Source organism: Salvelinus alpinus, chromosome 8 (assembly GCF_045679555.1).
Source record: "Salvelinus alpinus chromosome 8, SLU_Salpinus.1, whole genome shotgun sequence".
Classification (NCBI taxonomy): domain Eukaryota; kingdom Metazoa; phylum Chordata; class Actinopteri; order Salmoniformes; family Salmonidae; genus Salvelinus; species Salvelinus alpinus.
This window is the reverse complement of record NC_092093.1, coordinates 29,214,290-29,232,002: the sequence shown is the minus strand read 5'-3', so window position 1 is coordinate 29,232,002 and position 17,713 is coordinate 29,214,290. Positions and strand designations below refer to the sequence as shown.

The window sequence follows — 17,713 nt, the reverse complement described above, 5'->3', positions numbered from 1 at the left end:
AAATCCAGAAAATCACATTGTATGATTTTTAAGTAATTAATTTGCATTTTATTGCATGACATAAGTATTTGATCACCTACCAACCAGTAAGAATTCCGGCTCTCACAGACCTGTTAGTTTTTCTTTAAGAAGCCCTCCTGTTCTCCACTCATTACCTGTATTAACTGCACCTGTTTGAACTCGTTACCTGTATAAAAGACACCTGTCCACACACTCAATCAAACAGACTCCAACCTCTCCACAATGGCCAAGACCAGAGAGCTGTATAAGGACATCAGGGATAAAATTGTAGACATGCAACAGGCTGGGATGGGCTACAGGACAATAGGCAAGCAGCTTGGTGAGAAGGCAACAACTGTTGGCGCAATTATTAGAAAATGGAAGAAGTTCAAGATGACGGTCAATCACCCTCGGTCTGGGGCTCCATGCAAGATCTCACCTCGTGGGGCATCAATGATCATGAGGAAGGTGAGTTATCAGCCCAGAACTACACGGCAGGACCTGGTCAATGACCTGAAGAGAGCTGGGACCACAGTCTCAAAGAAAACCATTAGTAACACACTACACCGTCATGGATTAAAATCCTGCAGCGCACGCAAGGTCCACCTGCTCAAGCCAGCGCATGTCCAGGCCCGTCTGAAGTTTGCCAATGACCATCTGGATGATCCAGAGAAGGAATGGGAGAAGGTCATGTGGTCTGATGACACAAAAATAGAGCTTTTTGGTCTAAACTCCACTCGCCGTGTTTGGAGGAAGAAGAAGGATGAGTACAACCCCAAGAACACCATCCCAACCGTGAAGCATGGAGGTGGAAACATCATTCTTTGGGGATGCTTTTCTGCAAAGGGTACAGGATGACTGCACCGTATTGAGGGGAGGATGGATGGGGCCATGTATCGCGAGATCTTGGCCAACAACCTCCTTCCCTCAGTAAGAGCATTGAAGATGGGTCGTGGCTGGGTCTTCCAGCATGACAACGACCCGAAACACACAGCCAGGGCAACTAAGGAGTGGCACCGTAAGAAGCATCTCAAGGTCCTGGAGTGGCCTAGCCAGTCTCCAGACCTGAACCCAATAGAAAATCTTTGGAGGGAGCTGAAAGTCCGTATTGCCCAGCGACAGCCCCGAAACCTGAAGGATCTGGAGAAGATCTGTATGGAGGAGTGGGCCAAAATCCCTGCTGCAGTGTGTGCAAACCTGGTCAAGAACTACAGGAAACGTATGATCTCTGTAATTGTAACAAACAAAGGTTTCTGTACCAAATATTAAGATCTGCTTTTCTGATGTATCAAATACTTATGTCATGCAATAAAATGCAAATTAATTACTTAAAAATCATACAATGTGATTTTCTGGATTTTTGTTTTAGATTCCGTCTCTCATAGTTGAAGTGTACCCATGATAGAAATTACAGACCTCTACATGCTTTGTAAGTAGGAAAACCTGCAAAATCGGCAGTGTATCAAATACTTGTTCTCCCCACTGTATCTACAATACAAAAATGTATGATACCACCATACAACAATATTACAATGCACACTACTGTTAAAAAGTTTGGGGTCACTTAGAAATGTCCTTGTTTTTGAAAGAAAATGACATTTTTTGTCCATTAAAATAACATCAATTTGATCAGAAATACAGTGTAGACATTGTTAATGTTGTAAATGACTATTATAGCTGGAAACGGCTGATTTTAATGGAATATCTACATAGGCGTACAGAGGCCCATTATCAGCAACCATCACTCCTGTGTTCCAATGGCACGTTGTGTCAGCTAATCGAAGTTTATCATTTTAAAAAGCTAATTGAACATTAGAAAACCCTTTTGCAATTATGTTAGCACAGCTGAAAACTGTTATTCTGATTAAAGAAGCAATAATACTGGCCTTCTTTAGACTAGTTGAGAATCTGGAGCATCAGCATTTGTGGGTTTGATTACAGGCTCAAAATGGCCAGAAACAAAGGACTTTCTTCTGAAACTCGTCAGTCTATTCTTGTTCTGAGAAATGAAGGCTATTCCATGCGAGAAATTGCCAAGAAACTGAAGATCTCGTACAACGCTGTATACTACTCCCTTCACAGAACAGCTGTCACGAATCCCGCTTCCTGAGTCTGTTTTTGCCTGTGTTCTTTCCTGGAGTGTTTTTCCGGTGTCCTGGAACGCACCCTGTCTGGTTGCCGGGCGACGTAGCTAGTTGGGAGATCTCTGATTACCCGCACCTGTATCCCATCAGCTATCTGCACACCTGGTCCTGATCATCACCCCTCCACTTCATAAGCTCTGACCTGACATCCATTCCCTGCCGGATCGTTAGCCATGAACAGTATGTCGTGCCAGCGTATCAGCCTCCAGTTTGATAGAGTTTGTTTTGTTGTTTTGTACGTCTTGCTTGCCTTGAACTTACCTCCGTTTTTTCTGTCTACAGTCATTCACCCGGAACACTCATCCCATCCCTACCTGGTCGTCGGTGACTTCAGTTACTTCCTTGGATCTGCTTACTCAATTCCATCAACTCACCTCCGCTGCCCGCTCCGCTACTTGGATTTTTCTATCACTACATTTACACTTGTAAATAAATACTCACCTTCGTCTTACTCTCCTTGTCCTGGTCTGCTTCTGGGTTCTACTTTAGAGAACCGTGACAACAGCGGAAACTGGCTCTAACCAGAATAGAAAGAGGAGTAGGAAGCCCCAGTGCACAACTGAGCAAGAGGACAAGTGTCAAGTTTGAGAAATAGACGCCTCACAAGTCCTCAACTGGCAGCTTCATTTAATAGTACCCGCAAAACACCAGTCTCAACGTCAACAGTGAAGAGGCGTCTCCGGGATGCTGGCCTTCTAGGCAGAGTTGCAAAGAAAAAGCCATATCTCTGTCCAGTGTCTGTGTTCTTTTGCCCATCTTAATCTTTTATTTTTATTGGCCAGTCTGAGATATGGCTTTTTCTTTGCAACTCTGCCTAGAAGCGCTTGAGTTTCAAGTTTGGGGAAGAACATTTTTCCATTAAAATTCACCTTTATAATAAAAGCATTACATGCATAAATGCATTTGCATTTGCAGTCACTTTGATAATGGTATTTTCCATTAATGGAACATTCACGCTTATAGCCTACTACCACGTGCACATTGCTGCACTTATAATGTGAAGAAATAGCCTAATAGTTTATCAACATTTTAAGCTAAATGTTCTGATCTGTTGTATCAGCCACATTGCATAAAATTATTATTTTGATGCTAGTGGTTGTATTAATATGGGATCTATCGCATCCCACAACTGTCCCAGACTATTTTTTGACTATTTTTTTTAGATCGACTTATGTACTATGGGGATAGTAGATTGACATAGGCTAGTGCTTTTGCTGTTCATTAGGCTTACTCATCTTGTTGACTGATGAAAAGTAACGGTGGACAGTTTTTCCAATATCTTCAATATGCACCTTGGAATTGAATAAGGACGCGCGCAGTTGCGTCCCCAATGTGTCTGTCTTCACTTGTAACCTGTGAGAAAGACCAGTTCACATGATGGAGCCGCAGCAGTCAGGGAGAAGGGCACAATGGCCACTGGCCGCAGAAGGCATGGAATTTTTTAGGGTGCATTATGGCCACACAAAGGGGATGCTGCTGAGAAATTCTAGGCATTATCAAGTGCTGGTCAAATTGTGAATGTGACTGATGTAGTGTGTACAGCCTGCACAAAAAATAAAGCAGCGCTCATGCCTTTCAAGCGACTTTTTTAAAATCATCATTAGTCGCATCACGCAGCCTTATAAATGTATTAATTAATCAAAATCAAAAGATATAGCCCAATGTTTGTAGAACAACTAATGTTACATTAATAACTCTAAGCATATAGGAATTCCTATTTCTTTGTTAACCGCTCAACACAGAATAGATGCATGTGGCACTCCCTCAAATCCTTTGGAGAAAATATCCTCTCTATTTTGTTTAGCTTTGTTCAATTGTATTCTTCATACTATAAAATAATGCCATGGAATTCTAAGCAAATATTGTCTACTAAATGAACTAGTGTAGCCCACAGCCATATGGCATAGCCAGTTCAGGACCTAACATAAGGACAACTCAGAGTATGCTATTCTGTTCTTCTGAATTAACTACCCTGATATCCTGAACCAGGTAGCAGGCACTAGTTACCGTTTGAAGCTTTTTCTTGAGTGGGCAGCTTGATGAAAGCCAGTCAATATAGAAATCACCCGGAAAATATATGTCACACATGCGAAGGAAAGTTTATTTTGTGCATCTTGTCTTTGGTGTCATAAACAATCCTTGGTTCCTGCCTGTACCTGGTAAAGATATGAGGGGGGGGGGGCAGTCATGACCTCCTCCTTTAGACTATTTGGCTGAATGCCTAGAGTTTGTTCTCTAAGTTAAGATAGGAGACGGTGCCAGACACATGTCGGAACCAACCATATGAACTACGCCTATGTAATGTGTTTGTAACCAGTATATAAGGGAACTAAACGGGACTGCCCAGTGAGAGCTCCTGACAGATGTTCACTATGGTGCATCAAGTTAGTTGGAACCTCTCCAGCATGCTGACAATAAACAATGATTAATTTAGGATTGACTTCGAGTGTCCCTGAATAATAATTTCCACGACACATTATCCAGATATTGACTGTTAGCACTTGGTGGTCTATATCAGCTTCCCACCAGAATGGGCTTTAGGTGAGCCAGATGAACCTGTAGCCATATTACTTCAACAGTATTTAACATGAGATCCTCTCTAAGCTTTAAAGGAATGCGGTTCGGAATATAGTGGGTATAGGGTTGATCCAGCTGTGTGGAGCTCGGGGCTCATCTGGGACGAGCGAGGCTAGGATCAGGGCTCTGTCTCTGGGTTATGAGCCCTGAAGGGTTCCTCCCTCCCTGTCTTCCACATCTGACCACTCCGGGGCACACACACATTCTGATATCTCCTCGACTCGACTCCTCGACGAGAAGTCAACTTGTAGCTAACTGTAAGAAGTAAGAACTAACTGAGGCCGTTTGTGCATCTCTCTCTCTCCCACTCTCTCTCTCTCTCTCTCTCTCTCTCTATCTTTACTCCAAAAAGGAGAGGAACCCCAGAAGATGACACATACACACCAGCAACACCTATTGCATGACTGCTGCAGAGCTTCTGCAAGGTTTTTTTTCTTCCAAAGATCACTCTTTACATTTACACATACACCTCACACTACATATTATTTTTAGTTCCATCTCATTCATTCTAATGCAATACAAACAGCCACATTTCCCTCTAACATGCCAAGCCAATATTCCAATAACAGCTAGGGCCTTCACTGCTGCAAGCCCGAGCCAATCCACTCCACAGCCCCAGACAGTGGCGAAGCAGGGTTTAACCTGTTGGCCAATTCGAGCTGATGTCTGCGAGGGCCCCATTCAGCCACAGTTCAAGAGGCCAGAGTCCTTTTAAAGTGTGACCTTTGAGGCGCCCCCCTGGGAGGGAGAGCAGAGCAACACGGGCAGGCAGGCTCTCTACAGCACACAGTTAATGAGAGAGGGATGCTGCTGCTGTGGACCGACTGCTGCTACTCTACTCCACTCAGGCGATCTACAGAGCTAGCACCCACTCTCCTCTACTCCACTCTCATCCTCTTCTCCCTCTCCTTGACAGTCCTTCACTCATTCTCTGCTTGCTGACTGTGGAGTTATTAGGCTGTGGAGTTATCTTCATGCCACTCGACGGCGGGTCGCTTGCAACAGCCAATTAACACCACTTAACGGTGATTATACATCCCTCAACAGGACAAGGGCCCCTTATGATGTAGCCTTCAGTACGCTCCCAGTACAACTGAACCAGAGGATCATACGGTCCAAAAAGAAGTTTTAGACAGACTATGAAGTTTCATTTTCAGAGATCATACCCCCTCTGCTCCTAAAATCCTGCCTGGGTTTTAACTGCTATCATAGCTGAGAGAAAAAGGCTAAAAACAGACAAAACATGAAAGGGAAGAAACAGGGTTTACTAACTGAGGCCAAAGACCAAACCCAGCAAACTCGTCTCGTGTCAAGGGCCATGACAGTGTCAGGTCCGTTATTCAGTATTCATATTCATAATTATACAGTAGCAGTATGTTCATTATGGAATGAATACATTCAATTCCTCTTGGTAACTTGATGTAGAAAAGGGGTTGAAACTAACTGAAGGTCATCTGGTAACAGATATACAATCATGTATGAAATATTGTTCTTCCTAGCTTCTTTGTGTTCATGACTAACCTGGATATAGCTCTCATTTAAGCAGCAGAAAGTATCCTCTGCTGTCGCCAGAGATCAAAAGAGCTCCTACTCTCCAATTACTGTCTCTCCCCTTACAACAGCAACGATAATTAAGTGCGGCAAATAATTATACATATTTTCTCTTTAAAAGATACGTATTCCTCTGAGACCTGGTAGCAGATGAATCCACAGTACATTTAGTTCATCAAATTTTGCGGGTAGATGAAAAGTTGGCTACAAAGGCTAGACTGAAATGCCTCTGTAGAACATTTAGCGTACACGTGCATACACGTCAAATCAAATCAAAGTTTATTGGTCACCTACACAGTTTAGCAGATGTTATAGCGGGTGCACAAAATGCTTATGTTATAGCGGGTGCACAAAATGCTTATGTTACTAGCGCCTAAGACTGCAGTAAAATGTCAAACAGGTACACAAATAAAAAACAAAAAACAAAAAACAGAAAGCATAACAACAACAAAACATCTCTAAACGAATCCAATAACAATCCAAATAACAGTGTAACAGTAATCCAAATCTATACGTATCTACACCGGAATAATTTACACCAGATATACTAGGAAGGGTATGTACAGCAGTAGATATACTAGAGTGAACTATGCCAAGAATCCAGTATATAAATAAATATGCTGTGTGTATAAACAGCCTAGTAGAAATATTAGAATGAGCTATGTCGAGAATAAATACACAGCACAAAACCTCATGGCAAAATTGATAAAATTGCAAGAAATGAGTCTGGTAAATAAATAATATACAGTATATGTATGTGAGTGGTGTGTATAGACATTATGGACAGTATGTGAATAGAAAAAGAGTGAATAGCAGTAGTTAAAAAGGATGAGCCATGACTAGAATACAGTATACTGAACAAAAATATAAACTCGGAATGTAAAGTGTTGGTCCCATGTTTCTTGAGCTGAAATTAAAGATCCCAGAAATGTTCCATATGCACAAAAAGCTAATTTCTCTCAAATGTTGTGGACAAATGTGTTTACATCCCTGTTAGTGAGCATTTCTTATTTGCAAAGATAACCCACCCACATGACAAGTGTGGCATATCAAGAAGCTGATTAAACAGCATGCTCATTACACAGGTGCACCTTGTGCTGAGGACAATAAAAGGCCACTCTAAAATGTGCAGTTTTGTCACACAACACAATGCCACAAATGTCTCAAGTTTTGAGGTAGCATGCAATTGGCATGCTGACTACAGGGATGCCCACCAGCGCTGTTGCCAGATAATTGAATGTTCATTTCTCTACCATATCCAACGTTGTTTTAGAGAATTTGGCAATACGTCCAACCGGCCTCAGAACCGCAAACCTGTCACGTTCGTCGTAGTGAGGAGACCAAGGCGCAGCATGATTTGAAGACATTCTTCTTTAATAAATGAAGAACACTAAAACACTAAACAAACTAACAAAATAACAAAACGAACGTGAAGCTAATTACAACGAGTGCTGACATGCAACTACACATAGACAACCACCCACAAAACCAAAATGGAAAATGGCAACCTAAATAGGATCCCCAATCAGAGACAACGATAAACAGCTGCCTCTGATTGGGAACCAATTCAGGCCACCATAAACCTACATTACCTAGACATACAAAAATCCCCATAGATAAACAAAAACCCTAGACAAGACAAAAACACACATACCCATCCTCGTCACACCCTGACCTGACCAAAATAATACAGAAAATATAGAAAACTAAGGTCAGGGCGTGACAAAACCACGTATATGGCGTTGTGTGGGCGAGCGGTATGCTGATGTCAACGTTGTGATCAGAGTGCCCCATGGTGGAGGTGGGGTTATGGTATGGGCAGGCATAAGCTACAGACAATGAACACAATTGCATTTTATCGATGGCAATTTGAATAGACAGATATACTATGACGAGGTTTTTTAGGCCCATTTTCGTGCCATTCATCTGCTGCCATCGCCCCATATTTCAGCATGATAATGTTGCAAAGATCTGTACACAATTCCTGGAAGCTGAACATGCCCCAGTTCTTCCATGACCTGCATACTCATCAGACATGTCACACATTTAGTATGTTTGGGAAGTTCTGGAATTGATGTGTACTAATCGATGTGCAACTTCGCCCAGCCATTGAAGAGGAGTGGGACAACATTCCTCAGGCCACAATCAACAGCCTGATCAACTCTATGCGAACGAGATGTGTTGCGCTGCATGAGGCAAATGGTGGTCACACCAGATTCGGACTGGTTTTCTGATACACGCCCCTACCTTTTATTAAGGTATCTGTGACCAACAGATGAATATCTGGATTCCCAGTCATGTGAAATCCATAGATTAGGGCCTAATTAATTTATTTCAATTGACTGATTTCCTTAAATGAACTGTAACTCAGTAAAATCTTAGAAATTGTTGCATGTTGCATTTATATTTTTGTTCTGTATACATATAAAGTGGTAAAACAGTATGTTAACATTATTAAAGTGAGCAGTGTTCAATGACTCTATGTACATAGGGCAGCAATCTCTAAGGTGCAGGGTAGAGTACAGGGTGGTAGCCAGCTAGTAACAATGACTAAGGTTTAGGGCAGGGTACTGGGTAGAGGCAGGCTAGTGGTGACTGTTTAACAGCCTGATGGCCTGGAGATAGCAGCTGTTTATCAGTCTCTCAGTCCCAGCTTTGATGCAGAGGTCCTTGATGATCTTCTTGGCCTTCCTGTGACACCGGGTGCTGTAGATGTCCTGGAGGGCAGGCAGTGTGCCCTCGATGATGCGCTGGGCTGGCCGCACCACCCTCTGGAGAGCCCTGCGGTTGCGTATCTTACAATTGCCCTACCAGGCGGTGCTACAGCCCAACAGGATGCTCTCAATGGTGCATCTGTAGAAGTTCATGAGAGTCTTAGGGGCCAAGCCAAAGTTCTTCACATACATACATTTCCAACTGATTTCACAGATATGTATATTTTCATTATAAAGATACAGAGTTGCCACTGCTTTGATAGTCCATCATACAGTAACTCCAAAGTCTTGTCTGACTTATTTTTTCTACTCAGTACCTCAGCACATATTTTACATGCTTGAAGATAGAGTAAATCAGGAAAACCTGTTTCTAATCAGGTTAAACATTGTCCATGTTCTGAAGATCAAAGTCTGCTGACCACTCTTGTTTTACAGTACGAAATGTCTTGTGTTTAGAATTCTATTGCAATCCATTCTGGTGAAAGCCATGCCCACTATACCCCAGAGTAATAGGAATGAAACAGAATCAAAAATCGGTGTCTATATAGCATGAGCTAGCGTGACTTCAGGTGACACTTGACAATTAAGTAGGCGACTGTTATCTCTGCAATATTCTACTACTAGACCTTTCATCCTGAGTATCCAGGAATATATCAACACTCTGAAGTGCAAATGTCTAGGCAGTATGCTGCTGCTAGGCCCTTTGGTCCAGTGTCCAGGGACAAAGCAGAAATATGCAGGGACCTGCTCTGCTCCTCACACCTCTTCTGGAAGAGTCATGGGATCATGAACACTAAGCTCAGACATGCCTTACTCACTCTTATAGAACAAGATACAATGACAGAACACGATACAATGACATAAAAAGTGCGGGCAAAGTGTAGACTGATAATGTGTAGACTGATAATGTGTCGACTGACAATGTGTAGACTATACTAGAGGATCGTATTGATCAAGACACTGGTTGGAACAGAGGTGTAATGCCCAGGGGCATGGGCCCCCTCAGATGTGTCCTGTAAAAAAACAATATATATAGATATATATATTTTTGTTGTTGTTGTTGTTACTCTGTAATACTACGTGCTTCTACACCTGCATTGCTTGCTGTTTGGGGTTTTAGGCTGGGTTTCTGTACAGCACTTTGAGATATCAGCTGATCTAAGAAGGGCTATATAAATACATTTGATTTGATGTGATTTATTAGCCACCTAGTAGTAATTTTATGAAGTTGGCTTTAGCTAGCCCAGATAGGGCAAGAGTTGCTTTCCAACGAGATATCCGGGATTGTAACATACTCTGTTTCACGGAAACATGGCAAGCTGGGGACATGCTGTCGGAGTCTATACGGCCAATGGGATTTTCAGTGCATCGTGCCGACAGGAATAAACATCTCTCCAGTAAGAAGAAGGGCGGGGGTGTATGTTTCATGATTAACGGCTCATGGTGTAATTTTAACAACATACAGGAACTCAAGTCTTTTTGTTCACCTGACCTAGAATTCCTCACAATCAAATATCTCCCAAGAGAACTCCTCGGTTATCGTCACAGCCGTGTATATCCTCTCGCAAGCGGATAACAAGACGGTCATCAAGGAACTTTTCTGGACTTTATGCAAACTGGAAACCATATATCCTGAGGCTGTATTTATTGTAGCTGGGGATTTTAACAAAGATGAGAACAAGGCTACCTAAATTCTATCAGCATATCAATTGCTGTACACAAGCGAGTAACACGCACAATCATTGCTACTCTAACTTCCGCGATGCATACGAGGCCCTTCCCCGCCCTCCTTTTGGCAAATCTGACCATGACTCCATCTTGTTGCTCCCCTCCTATAGGCGGAAACCAAAACAGGAAGGGCCCATGCTTAGGTCTATTCAATGCTGGTCTGACCAATCGGATTCAACGCTTCAAGATTGCTTCGATCACGTGGACTGGGATATGTTCTGGGTAGCCTCAGATATTAACATTGATGTATACGCTGAACTCGGTGAGCGAGTTTATAAGGAAGTGTATAGGAGATGTTGTACCCACTGTGACTACTAAAACCTTCACTATCCAGAAACCGTTGATTGATGGCAGCATTCGCGGAAAGCTGAAAGCACGTACCACCGCATTTAATCATGGCAAGGCGAGAACATCCTTGCTTCATGGCCTGAGCTACAGGCAGCTAGATTTGGGTATGTCATTTCAGGCGAAAATTGAAAAAAATGCGCTCTGCTGGTGTATGCGCAAATCATGCACAGAGAAATGACAGTGAGATGAGCACTGATTTTATGCAGTTCACAGTATCCACCAAAGTGAGTTAATGTGCTCAACAGTCTGAACCGATGATTTGGGGGATTTCCAGTACGACTGTCTCGTTCTGTCTAACTATGTCTGTGGCTGTCTATCAGTACATTGTAAGTGAAGTATCCTAAGCATACTGTAGCATATATGCAGCCCGAGGTCCTCTACAAAAATATATTTTTCTCAATCAGAGCACAGAAAAAATGTCATGCATTTTTTATAGTAACTCAAATTGGGCAAATATGTTAATATACTGTATATATATGAAGGAGATGATCGTGGACTAGAGGAAAAAGTGGGCCGAGCACACCCCCATTCTCATCGACGGGGCTGTAGTGGAGCAGGTTGAGAGCTTCAAGTTCCTTGATGTCCACATCACCAACAAACTGTGATGGTCCAAACACACCAAGACAGTCGTGAAGAGGGCACGACAATGCCTATCCCCCCTTAGGAGACTGAACATATTTGGCATGGGTCCTCAGATCCTCAAAAAGTTCTTCAGCCACCCAAGTCATAGACTGTTCTCTCTGCTACCGCACGGCAAGCGGTACTGGAGCGCCAAGTCCAGGTCCAAAAGGCTCTTTAACAGCTTCTACCTCCAAGCCATAAGACTGCTGAACATCTAACCAAATGGCTACCCAGACTATTTGCATTGACCCCCCCTCCCCCATTTTTAAGCTGTTGCTACTCTCTGTTTATTATCTATGCATAGTCACTTTACCTCTACCTACATGTACATATTACCTCAATTACCACGACTAACCTGTGCCCCCGCACATTCACTCTGTCCCGGAACCCCCTTATATAGCCTCATACTGCTATTTTATTGTTGCTTTTTAATTATTTGTTATTTTTCTATTTTCTTATTTTTTTCATTTACATTTTTATTTATTCATTGTTTAACACTTATTGTTTCTTAAAACTGCATTGTTGGTTAAGGGCTTGTAAGTAAGCATTTCACTGTAAGGTCTACACCTGTATCCGGCACAGGGGCGGCAGGTAGGCTAGTGGTTAGAGCGTTGGGCCAGTAACCAGCAGGGAGCCTAGTGGTTAGAGCGTTGGGCCAGTAACCAGCAGGGAGCCTAGTGGTTAGAGCGTTGGGCCAGTAACCAGCAGGGAGCCTAGTGGTTAGAGCGTTGGGCCAGTAACTGAAAGTTTGCTGGATTGAATCCCCAAGCTGACAAGGTAAAAGTCTGTCATTCTGACCCTGAACAAGGCAGTGTAGGAATATGTTGAAGATAAATACACAACGCAGAGGATGAGAGGACTAAAAACTAGAGTACTAATGGTCAATAGGGAATTGTAAATAGGAGTTGGGTTTCAGTTCAACATCTGTTTAGGATCTGTGGAATGTCACTCCTGAACTCAGTGTGCCACGTTGTCATTGGTCTGTACATTGAGTCGGGGGCAGGATACTTGTTATTTGGCCATTGGCCAAGTTGTACTGCAAGGACTTCTGATTGGTCAACCCCAGGCTAGGGTGGGGGGTTATGAATGACATCCTGTTCCTTTGTTCGAGGGGGAAAAGCTGAGGACAGGGAAGACTGAACATCTGACTCCCAGCACAACATCTTGATTTGTCCTCTCTGAATAAACCTATTTTTCTCCCCCTGATTTGCTTTGGAGTTTGTGTTATTGAAGAATAACATAAATTGCTAACTAACTGTTATTAACTAACTGTCATTGTAAATAAGAATTTGTTCTTGACTGACTTGCCTAGTTAAATAAAGGTTAAAAAAAATGTGACAAATACAATTTGATGTGTTACAGGGGGAATGAATATGCATCCCACTATCCAACCATATAGAAGGTGAGGAGAAAACCAGCAGCAGTTTGGACATCATACACTTGAAATAACACACATAAGGTGTGACAAGAAAGCCCAGAATCACAGTAAGTATAGCCCCAGGTCCTCAGTACAGTGTGCCATGTTGTACTTCCTGCTCCACATCAACAGTCCTTACAGGAGCTTCATCAAACCAGCAGCTTCTCTGTAGCTACATCATCTGACTACACCACAAGTCACTGTGTCTGTGCCCTGGTAAACATCTTCTTTCCCATCTAGCAGCACTCATCTCATCTGTCAAGCCAAACCCGCCCTGCCTCCCCACTCCTCTACTAACTGAAACTCCTATGGGGAGGGCGGAAACCTTTGTACTGAAACATCAAAAGTAGCTCCTTGTTTGAAGTATAAACACGCAGCGCTACGGCAACCTGTTCCGTGCTCCTCCGCTCGCTGGGCACTGATTGGGTGTGAGGGAGATTCACCATGACACCCACATTGGAGAAGAAATAAAAAACAAGGCTTCTTCATCCAGGAGGTTTTGTGCGACCAGGACATGAACCTTACTCCATTAGGGAGGAAAAGAGGACTGAACAAGGGATAAGAAGCAGAGACAGAGGTGTAATGGTAAGTGCTGGAGAAGTCTTCCTGCTGGGGACGTTTTTATTCTTCAACAGCCTGAGCATCAAAGCAGAGGAGTAGAGTGGCACTAAAGCAGTGGCCCAATCAAAATACTGGAGGCTACAGGAGCAACACCTACATCAGTTACCCAAATCAATGAATGACTTGGAGAAATAATAAATGGAAACATGAATGAATCGATCCAAGATTCAATCTGCAGTATTAAATTAATTATTAGATCAATTCAAACCTCATTCTACCTTTATATTTTACATCCACTGGGTTGCAAGAAAACAACACCAACACCTATGTCCTGTACTCCTCAAATCCCAGCACCATTTCCAATGCCCAACACAATGCGCTGGCATAATTATTATTATTTTCAATTTCTTAACGGTGGCTGTGAATCGCCAGTTGAGTGTTATTTCCCTCTCTGCCACTGCCTGGGATCAGAGCAGCAGTTCTTTTGCATAAGCTCTGATTATTCTGGCGGGGGAGAAGTACGCAATTTCACGCACCTGGGCGAGGGACAGAGTTGAGGAAACACTCAGTCCTATTCCTTATCAGTGCTGAGCTCACAAGGATTTGTTTGTTCTGTCAGTATGCTGCATTTCCACATGCAGGATTTGAGGAAGATTTTTTTATTTTTATTGACTTCTTTTTACATGTCCTACTGTAGTGTAATAATATGGCTCTGGGAACTGGGGAGACCTGTTAGAAACACAAGAGGACTATCATACAGTCAAGTAAGAGAGGTCGAGTATTAACAGTTCAAAATCCATTTTCAATATCCCGTGAAGACAGATCCACAAACACAGCTATCTACCAAGACTTTCTAATGGTAATCCATGGCAATCCTCTCCTCCTTGGTTGTGTCATAGATTTACATTAATATTTCATCATCATATCTGTGTGCAACATACAGTACAACCTTGCTCCATTAATAGCACAAACTGCAACATGCAGACACACACAAAGAGGATATATGCTTCTTTGACTAGTAATGGCACTACCTATCACTTTCTACCCCATTACATTAGGAAACAGCATAAGAGGAGAAGTGCAAACAGCTTGATGTGCTAAACTTCTGGTAATATAGTAGGACAGATTAGAAGGATTATGTTCCTTATCACTTTATAACCCCTTACATTGGGAAACAGCATTCGAGGTGTTCTGAGAACTCTCCATGAGCTGAACTGTGGGAGTAAAGCAGTAGGTCAACATGACACTCCCCATCCATTTGCCAAAGAACCTGTTGAAGTATTGTGAGAAGTCTAGTTTGCTGTGCTAAATAGTCTGTGGTAGTGCAGCCTGAAGGACTGGTGGCTGTCTGTTCAGTCTGTGGTAGTGCAGCCTGAAGGACTGGAGGCTGTCTGTTCAGTCTGTGGTAGTGCAGCCTGAAGGACTGGAGGCTGTCTGTTCAGTCTGTGGTAGTGCAGCCTGAAGGACTGGAGGCTGTCTGTTCAGTCTGTGGTAGTGCAGCCTGAAGGACTGGAGGCTGTCTGTACAGTCTGTGGTAGTGCAGCCTGAAGGACTGGAGGCTGTCTGTTCAGTCTGTGGTAGTGCAGCCTGAAGGACTGGTGGCTGTCTGTTCAGTCTGTGGTAGTGCAGCCTGAAGGACTGGAGGCTGTCTGTACAGTCTGTGGTAGTGCAGCCTGAAGGACTGGTGGCTGTCTGTACAGTCTGTGGTAGTGCAGCCTGAAGGACTGGAGGCTGTCTGTACAGTCTGTGGTAGTGCAGCCTGAAGGACTGGAGGCTGTCTGTTCAGTCTGTGGTAGTGCAGCCTGAAGGACTGGTGGCTGTCTGTTCAGTCTGTGGTAGTGCAGCCTGAAGGACTGGAGGCTGTCTGTACAGTCTGTGGTAGTGCAGCCTGAAGGACTGGTGGCTGTCTGTTCAGTCTGTGGTAGTGCAGCCTGAAGGACTGGTGGCTGTCTGTTCAGTCTGTGGTAGTGCAGCCTGAAGGACTGGTGGCTGTCTGTTCAGTCTGTGGTAGTGCAGCCTGAAGGACTAGAGGCTGTCTGTACAGTCTGTGGTAGTGCAGCCTGAATGACTGGTGGCTGTCTGTACAGTCTGTGGTAGTGCAGCCTGAAGGACTGGTGGCTGTCTGTTCAGTCTGTGGTAGTGCAGCCTGAAGGACTAGAGGCTGTCTGTACAGTCTGTGGTAGTGCAGCCTGAAGGACTGGTGGCTGTCTGTACAGTCTGTGGTAGTGCAGCCTGAAGGACTGGTGGCTGTCTGTTCAGTCTGTGGTAGTGCAGCCTGAAGGACTGGAGGCTGTCTGTACAGTCTGTGGTAGTGCAGCCTGAAGGACTGGTGGCTGTCTGTACAGTCTGTGGTAGTGCAGCCTGAAGGACTGGTGGCTGTCTGTTCAGTCTGTGGTAGTGCAGCCTGAAGGACTGGTGGCTGTCTGTTCAGTCTGTGGTAGTGCAGCCTGAAGGACTGGAGGCTGTCTGTTCAGTCTGTGGTAGTGCAGCCTGAAGGACTGGAGGCTGTCTGTTCAGTCTGTGGTAGTGCAGCCTGAAGGACTGGAGGCTGTCTGTACAGTCTGTGGTAGTGCAGCCTGAAGGACTGGAGGCTGTCTGTTCAGTCTGTGGTAGTGCAGCCTGAAGGACTGGTGGCTGTCTGTTCAGTCTGTGGTAGTGCAGCCTGAAGGACTGGAGGCTGTCTGTACAGTCTGTGGTAGTGCAGCCTGAAGGACTGGTGGCTGTCTGTACAGTCTGTGGTAGTGCAGCCTGAAGGACTGGAGGCTGTCTGTACAGTCTGTGGTAGTGCAGCCTGAAGGACTGGAGGCTGTCTGTTCAGTCTGTGGTAGTGCAGCCTGAAGGACTGGTGGCTGTCTGTTCAGTCTGTGGTAGTGCAGCCTGAAGGACTGGAGGCTGTCTGTACAGTCTGTGGTAGTGCAGCCTGAAGGACTGGTGGCTGTCTGTTCAGTCTGTGGTAGTGCAGCCTGAAGGACTGGTGGCTGTCTGTTCAGTCTGTGGTAGTGCAGCCTGAAGGACTGGTGGCTGTCTGTTCAGTCTGTGGTAGTGCAGCCTGAAGGACTAGAGGCTGTCTGTACAGTCTGTGGTAGTGCAGCCTGAATGACTGGTGGCTGTCTGTACAGTCTGTGGTAGTGCAGCCTGAAGGACTGGTGGCTGTCTGTTCAGTCTGTGGTAGTGCAGCCTGAAGGACTAGAGGCTGTCTGTACAGTCTGTGGTAGTGCAGCCTGAAGGACTGGTGGCTGTCTGTACAGTCTGTGGTAGTGCAGCCTGAAGGACTGGTGGCTGTCTGTTCAGTCTGTGGTAGTGCAGCCTGAAGGACTGGAGGCTGTCTGTACAGTCTGTGGTAGTGCAGCCTGAAGGACTGGTGGCTGTCTGTACAGTCTGTGGTAGTGCAGCCTGAAGGACTGGTGGCTGTCTGTTCAGTCTGTGGTAGTGCAGCCTGAAGGACTGGTGGCTGTCTGTTCAGTCTGTGGTAGTGCAGCCTGAAGGACTGGTGGCTGTCTGTACAGTCTGTGGTAGTGCAGCCTGAAGGACTAGAGGCTGTCTGTACAGTCAGACATGGTGGCATGGGTCCAGCCAAGCGCTGTGGGAGGGAGTGGAATCCTCCATGACTCAACACCATACAGACTCTCTGATTGGCTCTGAATCATCGGAGCGCAGCAGCTCTCCCTCATCTCTCTCTCTCCCTTTCTCTTTCTACCCCCCTCTTCATCTCTATATCTTTCTCTCATCTACCTCCATTACTCTCTCCTTCTCTCTAGCTCATCTCCCTCCATCAAAAGAGGAGAGAGAAAACGGTCCTCCTGTGTATTTTAGGATCAGGACGAAGCGGTGATGCAGGTTCCAGCGCCTTGCTGCTGTGATTCTACTCCAGTACTCACTGAGGTGTGTGGGGACTGGGGAGGGAGAATGAGACCAAAATAAAAAAGAGAACGATAGATGAGCAGCACTCTCTGATTGGTTCTGCTGCTGTGACACCGCTGTTTCGCGCCCTCAAACCAAACCGTGTGAAATAAAGGCTCCAGCTAGTGCTTCTCTGAGACTGTATCGCAACG

General features: G+C 44.5%; 1 protein-coding gene and 1 long non-coding RNA gene across 2 annotated transcripts in view; one reads left to right on the top strand and one right to left on the bottom strand.

Moving 5' to 3' along the window:
* LOC139582881 (protein cornichon homolog 3-like) overlaps positions 1 to 17,713 on the bottom strand; it is a 66,391-nt gene that overhangs the window by 20,598 nt on the left and 28,080 nt on the right. The window lies entirely within an intron of this gene.
* LOC139582882 (uncharacterized) lies at positions 2,141 to 2,595 on the top strand. Its single transcript, XR_011676438.1, has 2 exons — positions 2,141 to 2,324; positions 2,427 to 2,595. It is a non-coding gene; the product is annotated as an uncharacterized lncRNA (long non-coding RNA).